We start from the raw sequence: 14,135 nt of genomic DNA, 5'->3' as shown, positions 1-14,135 counted from the left end.
GAGAAATGTTAAGATACTGTAAAACAGGACACATCAGTTCCAACAGCAGCACATTAAATTTTTCATTTTATTTAATTATTCCTTGGGTTGGCAAATAAAACACACAGCAACAAATTCCTCATGATTCAGTCGCTGTAAAACGGGGCGGATGTGGCACGCTCTGACTGGGTTTTACTGTAAGATGTTGTAAGTTGAACACGACCAAAGCTGAGACCATATTTTGCCACCCGGAGCAACAAACTAGGACCGTGCTGCGGTGATGTGGCCGGAGCTCGACCCAGGAGTGGAAGCAATAAAATCCTGTTATTCCACTCATCCGCAACAAACTGCAGTTGGGGTTTGCCACATTTCTGCTTACATTTCAAATACTTCCTCATTCATGTCATTAACTGGAAAGTCGTGACTGTGAGGAATTAATTTAGTCAATGTGGCTCAGTTGTTTATTTGGATTAGTTTTGGCTTTGTATTCCCAAAAGGCAGTATTTTTCACAGCCATGTTTTCAGATTAACAGTGCAACGCTGAGTTTCTTCTAAAGGTTGTTAGAGGAATGTTAAAATCACCAGAATATAGACAAATTCTCAAAGAATTACAGGTTTTCATGTATTACACATAGTTTTGCACTAACATGAACCAAACTGACAGACTTTAACAATATCATCCTGTTTTTATGATCTTATTACACATCCTTTGAACTATTACTTAGAGTAGATAACTCTCTAACAGCTAGTCAGAGCAGGGCCCAGACATCCAGCCCAGACATCTATTTGTAATCTCAAAAATTTCTTAGCACTTCATATGATGGCTATACTCTCAACTTTTAAAATGCTATCATGCTCCCGCTAAACTGTTATGTAATTAGAAGTCTATGGTTATTCAGATTTTATACCATGGTAGGGTTAAAAGAAGCTGCTGGTGGCAGAGAGGCTCTCACCTTCAAAGCCACCAAAGAGGTGGCTATCGTGGGGGGAAAAGGCGTCAAGGGTCTGTGAGCAGCAATTGCCCAAAAAAGGCTGTTGTCTCATGCAGCAGAACTTTGTTCTAAAGAGAGAGAGGTGTTGAAGAACTTTCTGGGCATTGTGTTGGGTAATAGGCATGGGCACATACCTCAACATTGATGGTTTTAACTATCAATATAGTCCGAGAGGTTGTCAGCATAGTTAGCACACCTCAGTAATGTAAAGGAATAGGAGAATATTGCTTTCTTTGGATGATCCTGAGTTTGATCCCCTTTGAAAACATGTTTTTTTGGGCTAGTTTTTACGGCCTTGCCTATTTCAAGAGTTTACAGACAGGTTTAGTTCCCAAATGGCCGCTGAGTTCCTGTTTCTACAAATAGTGGGAAGCTTCATTGTAAGATACAGACTCCACAAGCCCAGCTCTGGTCAGTTTAAGCAGCGCGCAGCGTCCATCTGAATAGTGTTAATGCACTTTTTATGCTAAAACATAAAAAGCAGATTCAGGATCAATTACTTCACCTCTGCTCTCCAGAGCTGTATACTTTGCCTGATGGAGGAGATCACATTGAGGTGAAGCAACAGTATGTTTTTCCCGTTATGTACATAGAAATGTTCTGTTATTCATGTTAGATTCCAAAGTAATCCACACCAATGACCTCCTTATTTAAAACATTATACAAAATGGAACCTGTTAAAGCACATATGATATATCTTGCAATACATGGCTTTCTTTTGGTGCTAAAGGGATATTCTCTAAGGGTGCACCGGTTGCACCCGATTCCAATCTTTAAAAGGCCTGACCTGCCGATTATGATTTTGACCGATACCAATCTTCTTTTTAACCGACACTGTCAGGCGTAGAAAGGTCACAACACACCATCAATGTTGCAATCTAATGTTGTCAACAGTTTTGAACCGTGCACGCGCAGACGTGACCTGGTGGGCGGGTCTGTCTAGTCTGCCCTCTCTAACGTCAGAGCATAAGGGGGCATTTTTATATATATATATATATATATATATATCGTAAATTCTGGATTATAAGCAGCTACTTTTTTCCCACACTTTGAACACTGCGGCCTATACAACGGTGCGGCTAATGCATGTTTTTTTTCTTGCCGCCAAAAACATTTTGCCTGGTAACAGTAGACCAATCAAATTGATGAGTACATCAAAGAGGTCCAATGAACTTGTGCGATAAATCAAGAGCACTTTCACAATTAAATTACCGGTATTGTAAATCAGATATTTATATTCACCCTCATCAACATGGAAAATCCCCAAGGGTTTTGAAAGGCTGGACTGCTGCATAATTAAGGGGACCGGGTGCGCTCAAGTGAGAGCGTCAACGAAGAGGCTGAAGTGAGTTGCGAGATCCTGAGGTTGTTCATTTCGGACACTGAAGAACAGGACTTTAATGGTTTCAGTGCGTAAGAAGAAGATGAAGGAAGTGATCAATGACTTTTGACCTGGTAGGCTGCAGTGTATATCAGTTAGGAGATATTGGAATGTTGTTCGTGCACCGTTCAGTAAACAAGCATTAGCAACGAAATTTGTGTGTTACTGATAACGTACGTATATTTAAAGGAAGCCATGTTAGCCACTGTTTGAAAAAAAAGCATTTCCAACATGCATTTGTTTATATTACCGTACGGATTAAGTTAAAAGTTAAAAAATCCTCACGTGTAATATCTTTCTGTGTAAATCGTATAACAACATTGGACACCCGCGGCTTAAATTTCGGCGTGGCCTGTACAAGTCCAAAATTGCTTTTCATCAGGTGCGCTCTGTAGTCCAGAATTTACGATATATATATATATATATATATATATATATATATATAAATAAAAAGAAATTAAAGACCAAAAAACTACAGCCTTCTGCTTTTCCAGCTTATGTCTAAACCAGAATATATTAGCTGTGTCTGCCATAGCCATAGTTTATTAACTTTACTCAAATTGCTCTTTGCAAATTGTCTTTATAAATGTTTAGAATAATTACATCTTCCTGTGGTGAACTCTGAGGCAAATGATTTCAGTTCTAATAAAAGAATCTTTCGCCAGCAGAACACCAGCATGAAAGTTCAGCTGCTTCTCTTTCCGCCCCTGCACACCAATACCGCTCACACGGTTCCAGCTTCACAGTCCACTTCCAGAAAGGGAACTGGTGCTACTTGCCGCTTTCCAGTTCAAACACACACACACACACACACACACACACACACACACACACAGTCAAACCACAACACACTCCGGCTGCCAGGAAGGGGTCAAGTTAATGGCTGACTTTGCTCTCTGGCAAAAGGCTCACACTAATACAGACTCGTGCGCATGCACAAACGCACGCATACACACAGATGGAATCATTTCCATTTCTCTTTGCCGCTTCACTCACTGCCACCCTCAGCTTTTTTCTTTGTTGTTCTTCTAATTTGCATAATAAACTCTCTCTTCTTCTGAATTTAGAGGTGCACACACACACTAATGCAGAGCTCACAGATGGCACCACTGGCTTCAGACACTGTGCAGAGCTGAAATGTGAGAAGAATGAGGGGAAGAACGGAATCTTCCGGTAAAATAAACACACACACACACACATAATAAGACCATAATTACCCTGGGTACTGGGCTTGGCAGTAACCTGGGAAAACCCTGATGTGCCAACTCACTGCACCTAGTGACCCATTCCAGCCAAAAGACAGGGTGCAAGGGAGACACATGTTGCCATGCATGTAAAGCACATCATCACCAAGCTTACTTATTCAAAGACATGCATGCATCCAAAAAGTCAGCTGTGCCCGATGGAAAACTTCTGCACCACTCAATTATCCCCTCATTTTGTTTGGTTGCTTTTTTGCCCATCCTTTCTTGGTGGGGGTTAACGTGGCGTGGTGTTTGTTAGAGTGCGTCTATGCTGTCGAGCTGAGTTATCCTCGTAAAGCTCTGGGCCCGATTATCCTGCCATGACTCATCTGGTGGGGAGCGGGGGCGGAGGTGGGAGAGGTGAACTCAGTGCACAAGAACCCAACAACCAGGCCATGGGTTATATAGCTGCACACGGAGGGAGGGAGCAGCAGCTAAAAGAACTGGGCCTTGGAAGGCAGACAGCGCTATCCAGGCGAGGGAGTGCAAAAGCTCAGCTACAATGGGGACACAGGTTTTAGTTACACTAGACCGCACTCAAACGCATACACACACAAACAGACGGACGCCTATCATTTAACCTGCTTCTCTCCTACTTGTTTATTGTAGCCTGTGCAAGATGAGCTATCGAGCTCCCAATGAGATTCTCACCAAGCCGGACATGTCAGGTCATATAATTAACTTGCTAATGTAGTCAGTGATCACAGAGGGAGAGAAAATCAACAAAAACAACAGGCTGTCGAGGACAGATCTGCAGCCGGCAGACTTTGTTAATGCTGCGACGGTCGGGATAAAGTTGCATAACAACTCCCGAGACGCACAGAGGGGGGGAGTTTGACATTTAGGATCGTCCAGATGGAGGGGGGTGTTGAGTGGCTGGCGAAAAACACATGTTGACACAGACACATGCCTCAGTTTGAACACACAATTCCCAACACAAGTAGTACTTTATAATGACGTTGTTCCGCAAAGTTATGTTTCAGTGAACATGCATTGAGAGGAATCATTTGTGATCCTTCGTTTCCGGACGCGTTTAGCCAATTAAAACCTATATGCGTTTTGGATTCCCAGTGGGTTGGAGAAATCAACTGATTAGTTACAGGAATTGAGAGTTGAAAAAGATTACTGAGGGACACCACTCAGCGATTACTAGGACTAAAATAGAGGATTTTTTTGTCACCAACAGTATGTTTTTCCCTTTATGTACAAACAAATCTTTTGTTATTCACGTTAAATTCCAAAGTAATCCACAGCGATGACTTCCTTATTTGAAACATTATACAAATTGGAACCTTGTTAAAAGTACATATGATATACAGGGGTTGGACAATGAAACTGAAACACCTGTCATTTTAATGTGGGAGGTTTCAAGGCTAAATTGGACCAGCCTTGTAGCCAGTCTTCATTGATTGCACATTGCACCAGTAAGAGCAGAGTGTGAAGGTTCAATTAGCAGGGTAAGAGCAAAGTTTTGCTCAAAATATTGAAATGTACACAACATTATGGGTGACATACCAGAGTTCAAAAGAGGACAAATTGTTGGTGCACGTCTTGCTGGCGCATCTGTGACCAAGACAGCAAGTCTTTGTGATGTATCAAGAGCCACGGTATCCATGGTAATGTCAGCATACCACCAAGAAGGACGAACCACATCCAACAGGATTAACTGTGGACGCAAGAGGAAGCTGTCTGAAAGGGATGTTTGGGTGCTAACCCGGATTGTATCCAAAAACCATAAAACCACGGCTGCCCAAATCCCGGCAGAATTAAATGTGCACCTCAACTCTCTTGTTTCCACCAGAACTGTCCGTCGGGAGCTCCACAGGGTCAATATACACGGCCGGGCTGCTATAGCCAAACCTTTGGTCACTCATGCCAATGCCAAACGTCGGTTTCAATGGTGCAAGGAGCACAAATCTTGGGCTGTGGACAATGTGGAACATGCATTGCTCTCTGATGAGTCCACCTTTACTGTTTTCCCCACATCCGGGAGAGTTACGGTGTGGAGAAGCCCCAAAGAAGCGTACCACTCAGACTGTTGCATGCCCAGAGTGAACCATGGGGGTGGATCAGTGATGGTTTGGGCTGCCATATCATGGCATTCCCTTGGCCCAATACTTGTGCTAGATGGGCGTGTCACTGCCAAGGACTACCAAACCATTCTTGAGCACCATGTGCATCCAATGGTTCAAACATTGTATCCTGATGGTGGTGCCGTGTATCAGGATGACAATGCACGAATACACACAGCAAGACTGGTGAAAGATTGGTTTGATGAACATGAAAGTGAAGTTGAACATCTCCCATGGCCTGCACAGTCACCAGATCTAAATATTATTGAGCCACTTTGGGGTGTTTTGGAGGAACGAGTCAGGAAACGTTTTCCTCCACCAGTATCACGTAGTGACCTGGCCACTATCCTGCAAGAAGAATGGCTTAAAATCCCTCTTACCACTATGCAGGACATATATATGTCATTCCCAAGACGAATTGACGCTGTATTGGCTGCAAAAGGAGGCCCTACACTATACTGATAAATTATTGTGGCCTAAAACCAGGTGTTTCAGTTTCATTGTCCAACCCCTGTATCTTGCAATACACGGCTTTCTTTTGGTGCTAAAGGGATATTTTCTAAGGGTTCACCGATTGCAGTTTTCTGGCCAATAACCGATTACCAATATTTAAAAAGGCCTGACTTGCCAATTATAATTTTGACCCATACCAATTTTCTTTTTAACCGACACTGTCAGGCATAGAAAGGTTACAACACACCTTCAATGTTCCAATCTAATGTCAACAGTTTTGAACCGCGCATGTGCAGACGTGACCTGGTGGGCGGGTCTGTCTAGTCTGCCCTCTCTAACGTCAGAGCAAAAGGGGGCAGTGGATGATTTTAAGACCTTTGCGGAGGTCGATAAGATCGGTGGATAAGATCGGTTTCACATGTAAGTATCAGCCGATCAGCGATCACCCAAAATTAAAGGAAATCAGGGGCCGATCGCCTGATGCACCCCTATATATTTCAGTTTATTAATGAGTGTAGCTCACATTTGATCATCTCTAGTTTAAAATTTAAAATATGTAGGCCAGGGTTCTTCAACTTCTTTAGCGTATCCACAGTAGCTCTAAATAACTTTGACCAAAGATGTTACAGAAATGAGCACCAATTCTGCTAAAACTGCTAAAAAGTTGAAGTTTTCCAAAATCCAAAAACCTTAAGTCTCATCCCGCCCTGAACCAGTTTTAAAATGTCTCTTTACCTGTTTATTTCTTAATTGTTACGTATTTTAATAAGGCCTTATGTTTAACTGACATGATTTTCTACAGAAGTACTCTCAATCAGGCAGACCTGCATATATATTTTCCAAGTAATATTTGCATTAGGTTTTAGGAGGCCGTCCCACTTAACACATACTAACAAGCCACACACATTTCTGCTGAGCCTGATTTAATATGACTGGGCAACGTTCTAACAGCACTCTCTTTCACCACGGTGAGAGGTCAAACAGAAACACAGCTTATATAAGTCACAATAACAGGAGTGGACTGGGGGGATATGGAAAGAAGTGTGGCAAGTGTGAGTGTATTTCCATGTAGAGAATAACTTTTTAGTTTCTGGACAACTTTCTTCATAAAAGTAGGACTTGAACACTATCTCTACAATAGAGACCCCAGCTGTATAGTAAATGCTTTAAGTAGGGGGTTTAGGAACAGTCTATAACAATAATATACAGTCCTTTTTAAATGCATTCATACCATTAAACCTTTTCGTATTTTGTCACGTTACAAACACAAACTTGAATGTATTTTGTGGAGATTTTGTGTTTTAGACCAACACAAAGTTGTGCATAACTGAAAAGTAGTGACAACATTTTGCTTGCAGTTCATCTCTTCTGGCTTTGCTTACCTACAGTCTGAACTCTTTTCCTTCCCTCGCTCCAAACAGCTCAAGCTCAGTCAGACTGGATAAAAAGGATCTCTGAAAAGCAGTTCACAGATGTTTACGATAGTTTTATATATTCAGAATCTGTGTCGTTCTAACACATGAAACTGCATTGATCTAAACAATTCTATTGTAATTATGGCTGTATCATTAGGATCGTTGTCCTGATGCAAGGTGAATCTCCAATCGAGTCTTAAATCGTTTCTCAATCTAATGGGTTTTTTTTCTCCCAGGTTTGTGTTTAGCTCCACCCATCTTCCTATCAACTGTGGCCAGTTTCCATGTCTCCTGATAAAGAAAGGTATCACCATCACATTTTAGTCTGTGGATAGTGTGTTCAGATTGAAGTGCACCGCCACACAGCATTTTGCAAGAAGGCCAAGAAGTTCAACTTTGCTTGTATCTGACCAGAGCTCCTTCTTCCACATCTTTCCTGTCTCACCGACACGACTTGTGGAAAAACTGCAAACAGGACATCTTATGACTGTCTTTCAATTATGACCTTTTTCTTGATTTCTCTAATCCCTACCCGAGTTGTGCATCCCTGTAGCTCCTCCATAATTACCATGGCTATCTTGGCTGCTTTTGTGATTATTGCTCTCCTTTACTGACCTGTGAGTTTTCAGGTGGATGATAATTTCTTGGTAGGTTTGGTGATGTGTCAACAATTCTGTTTGAGATGTTCAAAGCTTGGGTTATTGTTCCGTAGCCTAGTCCTGCTGAAAAGCTCTACAACACTACGCCAGACCACACTTTTTCTTTGACTATTTTGTGTTGGTTTATGACATCAAATCCCATTAAAACACATAGAACTTTGTGGTTGTAATGGGACAGAATGTAGAAATTCAAGGGGTTAAGTATACTTTCGCAAGTCAATGTAGATCTGGAATAAAAGTAATGTTTATTTCTGGTTACGTGGCTCAGGCACAGTGCATGCAGTAAGAATACACAGAGCTAACATCATCCCAGACTTGATCAGATGACAACATTTCTGTCACCAGCCTGAATTGTTTGTAAGCAACTGGATTACTGAGACCTAAGAAACAACAGATTAAGAAGACTTTCAAAAAATGTTCAATGAATCCTCTTATGGAAAGGAATGGCTCAGTGGCAGTTTCCAGCAGAGGCTAGAGGGGTCATAGGGCCAGCAGTATATGACAACAGGAATATGTTTGGAGGGCATGGGAAAAGATAGAGAGAAATAGAGAGAGCCAAGGAGGAAAATTTCCTATAAGCAGAAGCTAAACAGGTCAGACTTCCAGTTTCTGGGTCAACAAGCAATAAACAAGCACCCATGCTGAGACGACACTCTTGGCCCTCATGGCGACACAGCAATGTCGACAGGCTTCCACCAACTGTGACTGCACATTAGGGACTTCATGGGAGCTACACAGCTCAGGGCATCAACATATAAAGCTGCCCTTTATCCTAATCTCCAATGTATAAGGGCATGGCAAGAACCAGCCGAACCATTTCAAAAGTAAAAGCAAAGCAAAGGTTATGTGTAAGGTGACAGTGACAAGTGGGTGATGTGCAAGTTGGTGCAACTGATGTTCTCTCATAACTTTTAATACTTACAGCTCCAGGACTACTAGAGGGTATTACACAAAGGACAAGATTAGAAAGTAATACCAGCACTCATCAAAACACGAATAACTACATTTATACAGTATGTCATATTTGTTACAGGGTGGTAACAATGCCAAAAAGGATAATTCAGGTGTAAGGAATATGATTATTGATTAATTAATATTCATCAAGAATCATAATTTAAAATAATAATTTGAAAAATATTAATTTCTTAACCAAAAATCATCACTTACGAATAGCAATCAGAGATATCCTCTGGTGTTGTGATTATGGGCTCAAAGCTCTTTAATAATTACAAATTATTAACCAAAACCACCAACTGTCACTGTTTATTCAACCGCTTCACCGAAGGTGGGGGAACTTCGACCTTGTTTTGACAGATAAATCACTCTTGCACAAAATAAACACAAACGCTTTTCTTAATTATATATATGAAGATTTATTGAAGCCAAATAATCCTGATATACCATTATTCTGGTCCAAAAACCTTCACCTAACTAACAAGCACCGTTATACACAAAGGGAATAAAAATGACTCCATAACAATAATAATAAAAGAAAAATATATATGCATTTAGTGTCTATGAAGATCAAACCAGCAGTTTATGGACAAAATGTGTAATTTGGGTTAAATGGAAAGAAATCCTCCTGTCCTGTTGATGTCTTGATCACAGCGATCAGCTGATGAAACGGTGGGGACACGCCCCTTTAGCCACAACCAGCTGATCGCCCCAAATCTTGACAAAGGGTCATAAAACTCTAAGGCGAGAACTCAGTGGAAAATCTCCAGCAATAAAACTGGGACAAAGAGTGGTCGGGCGAGGCCCAGACCGCAGCTGCTTTGAATGAAAAACTTGTAAAAGTCCAACTTCTAACTCCTGGCTTAGTTGAGATCAGCTGGACAAACACAGCTCAGCATAACATAATTCAATCAGTATTGCAACAAGTTAATACCTTAGATTAACTACTGGTGATCCTACATCACCTTAACTGCCTCATCCTGCCCAGACTTCTAAATGCACCTATCCGGTTTAATATGAAAAGAACGAAATTACTTTGAAGTTGATTTTTTATCTCCACCGGTTGAGGATGGGATCAGGTCTGAAGAAAAAGGAGGGGAGGGGGATCACACGTCCGTGATCAAATTAAAGAGGAAAAAAAACAAAAAACGGTAATTTCTCATCCGTCTAGGAGGGGAAAAGATGACGAACCGTTTAGTCGACTGCATACACAAGGAGGAAACTCTTCTCCTTGGACATAGAACCTCTGTAGGGTTTTTACCTGCGCTGAGTGTGGCGTGGTCTTCGATCAGCAAATAAATCCTCTGATCTTCTCGTATCAGACAGATTTCCAGCTTTCAAGCTCTTCCGGGAATGGCCTTGTGGAGCAAAAGTTCGCCTGGAAGCTTGTTTCTCCAGGTATGCGCCCCCTATACGCGGTTCTGTTAGACAGGCGGGAAATGGCCCCGAAACGCATCTCAGCCGGTTTATACTTCCAGTGACGTCAGAGCTGCAACGTCTGTTGAGCTGCGTGCGTCAAAATGTGCGACCAAAATGGATGACCCCAACACAGGGCTGCACAGAACTAGTGGTCGGATATATACAAAGGCGCATTTTGTTTTTACTCAAAAGCACGTTTTGCAATTTTTTTACTTCAAAATCAATAGTTATATTACACGAGTAGTAATCTGAAGAAGTAAGCATCCTTTGTGAAACATAATGCAAAATAAAGTGTGTTAAGCACATCCAATGTAACATTAAGTTATTTGGGGGTAACAATTTTAAAACAAGACAAAGATTTTGTCAAAAGGAGGTCTGTCTCACGAACTGTTATTCAGATGCTGTCACCATTTCACATCGTGTAAAATTAAAGATATTATTGTGTGCCATGAAAATGAAGGTGAATGCCTTAAAACTGCTTCCCTTATATGTTTAAGATTCTTATTTTGAAATACGAAAGGAAGTAGGATGTTAGGGTGTACTGATGAGTTGACTCGACTAATAAAGACAGCTCATGGAGCGGACCGGCAACATTTGGTTACATAAGCATAGCAGAAGTATCAAATTTTTTTAATTTGAATTAGTACTTGGTAGATGTAAGAAACCTGGAAACAGGAACAGACATACAAATGATTGGAAAACACTGAGGATTTTGAGTTTGACTAACTGTTAACTCCTAAATTAGCATTAATACCATCTTAAAATCAGACAAACATAAAAAACAAATAAAACGACTAGTTAATCTGGACTGGATTATCCTACTCCAATTGAAGATTCTTTTAAACGCAGTTTAAAACAGTTTGAAACATTTACTGCACAAGCAAAAATAAAAAAGATAAGTTAATTGTTTCGTGAACCAATGTCATACTTTACTATGTTTGACTTTTGTGACAAAGAGTGACTCTGGTTGGGTTTGTTATTGCAGCAAGCGTCTCACATGGGAAGGTCGTTGTCACAGGCTCTGACCTACAAGGTTTGGGTTGTGTTTTGGTTTTTACACAACAGAGGCAGCTTCACGTTGATTATTTCATCATTCCACGCTACATTCCAGCTCCTACAACTCACAAGATATGACTGTTTTTAATGCAAGCCCATATAGTCCTTTTATATCTGGATGTGAATGGAAGGGACGTAAAATAAATTTGGTTTGATTTACAACCTTTTCAATCATCTTGGTTTTTTTTTTTTGGCTGAAAGGGTTTTGGATGATGTTTTCACATAATGCTTAGAGTTCTAAATGTTTTTTAATAAGATTTGAGTCTTCACCAGTTAAGTTGCTCCTATGTCATGGAAATAAATCTGTATAGATGCTAGCTCAATAGCTACCGAGCACAGGTAAAGGTTAGCCCTGGAAAAAGCTTGTTAAAAAGCCTTCAACTCGAAGTTTTTTAATCAAATTGCAAATTCTTTTAGTTTTTTTTTTATGAAAACTTTTGGTTTGGTAAAAACAAAATTTTCTCACCTTGAACAAAATGACACACAGGCTATCAACAGTATCAAAAGCAGAGGACAACAGCCTTTAGTTGTTCTGAGCCCAGCTAATAGAGGAATATTTTTTTAAATTCAGGAACTGTTTACACCTAATTCAATGTCAGTCACCCTAAAATGTAATGACACGACTGCCTTCTGACTATTCATGAGCGATGTCTATTAATTCGGTATTACTGTACGGGCTAAATGTGGCGGATGTTACAGAGGGAACCACTGCCGAACTAAAAATGCCACTTTCACCTTTTTCATAAACTGAGCTCTGAGTAAAGCACCATAGAGAAGAAACACTCCTTCAAGGGCAAATAATGGACCCAAGCTGAAGTGAAAGCAGCTATTAGACAAAAGAGAAAAGAGAAAGAAGGAAATATCTTTCCAATTATCAGCTGTGGAGCATGTTCCTAGGAGCAAAGCGAAAGGACAGGTTATTAAGCTTTAATGCATCACAGCATAGGAACCATTCAAGGCCTTCTCCCTCATTAGACGCAGCCAAGGAGTGTGTGCGTACATGTACGCCTATCCACCTAAACGCCTCACACTGCACTAAACACTCAAACACTGTTAATGAGTGTGTGAGTGCTGGCTGGTCTGCTTACAGAGGGAATAATGGATTTAGCAAATAAGAGTATTTTCATTGTCCCCTATCAATAGGATTAGCGCACCGGCAGGAAACAAGAGTCATATTCCACTCTTAAATGATGGAGGAAGGCTTAAATAATGTGAACAAGGTGTATGAAAGCTTTTGATGAATTCTTAAGCAAAACAGAAGTAGGATTTTATCACAGTTTTACACATCCATGATGGTGACAGCTCTTACTGAGTTTTAATATTCATTCATACATCCATTCATTGGTCTATAGGATTCTGATGAAAGCATGACAAGTGGGCTGACTTTATATAGCATTTTCTAGTCATAAAGACCACTCAAAGCACTTTACAGTAAAGCCGCATTCACCCAATCGCACTCCCTAACTTCGCAGATCGGTGGGCAATTTGAGGTGAGAAGTGCCTCGCCCAGGGGCATATTGCATGCAGAAAGATCCCTTGCTGGGAATCAAACCCAGGTCCTTCTTGTTGCAAGGCAACAATGCTATCAACTGCGCCATCAGACCCATGTGTGACTATTGTGAATGCATGTATTATTCACGGATCCCATCTAGTGAAGATTGAAAGAGTAAAGTACAACTGTAAGGCGGGGCTACCCATATATCCTGCCTCAGAAAGCAGCCAAAAGGCCCATGATAACTCTGGAGGAGATATTACTGCATCACCTTTTTTCTCCATTTGTTTTAGGAGCTGAATGCAAATCCATGCCACAATTTCCTTTTTTTTGGTACAAGAAAGGAAAACCAAGCATTATTTCCCTTACACTTCCTAATTAAGCACTACTTTGAGTGGGTCTATCAAATAAAATACAAATTAAATACATTAAAATACATGTTAGTAGAAATATCCATGGCAAATATTGAAAAAGCGTCAAGCGTTGGTATGTGTGTGTAAAACACACACATACCATAAATAAATTGCCAAAATAAGTGCAGCTCCTAGTTATACAGATTGTAGGAAGTTATTTTCTCACTCTTACTATTCTTGAATGCCTAAATCAGATGGTATAATTGGAAACCTGGAATCCAACTTCGGGTGTCTGGGTATTCAGCTACAACTGCCTTTCTATACCAGATATAACCTTATTTTTAGGAAATAAACAGGAACAGAAATAGAGGTAATACCAGAAGAAAAACGAGCATGCAGCAAGGCAATGAATCCTTGTGGAATAGTCGCCTGTTTCTGGCTTCCATGTCTTGCCCTTACTCCTTTCAAAGCAAACAAACAGCATGATGAAATTTCTGTGGGTGATATATTGCCCCGGTTGATGTCTGTGTGCAAGCTTCCACAAACAAACCAGAATTGATTCTCCTTATTGAAATCCTCCATATAATTTCCGAGGGAACCCATCTACCCAGGATCCTCTCTTTCCTTCTATAAATAAAACCGGATGTAAAAGTTGGGGTGGAGAAA

The sequence above is a fragment of the Girardinichthys multiradiatus genome, chromosome 13, assembly GCF_021462225.1.
Source record: "Girardinichthys multiradiatus isolate DD_20200921_A chromosome 13, DD_fGirMul_XY1, whole genome shotgun sequence".
NCBI classification, from domain to species: domain Eukaryota; kingdom Metazoa; phylum Chordata; class Actinopteri; order Cyprinodontiformes; family Goodeidae; genus Girardinichthys; species Girardinichthys multiradiatus.
This window is presented reverse-complemented; position numbering follows the sequence as displayed.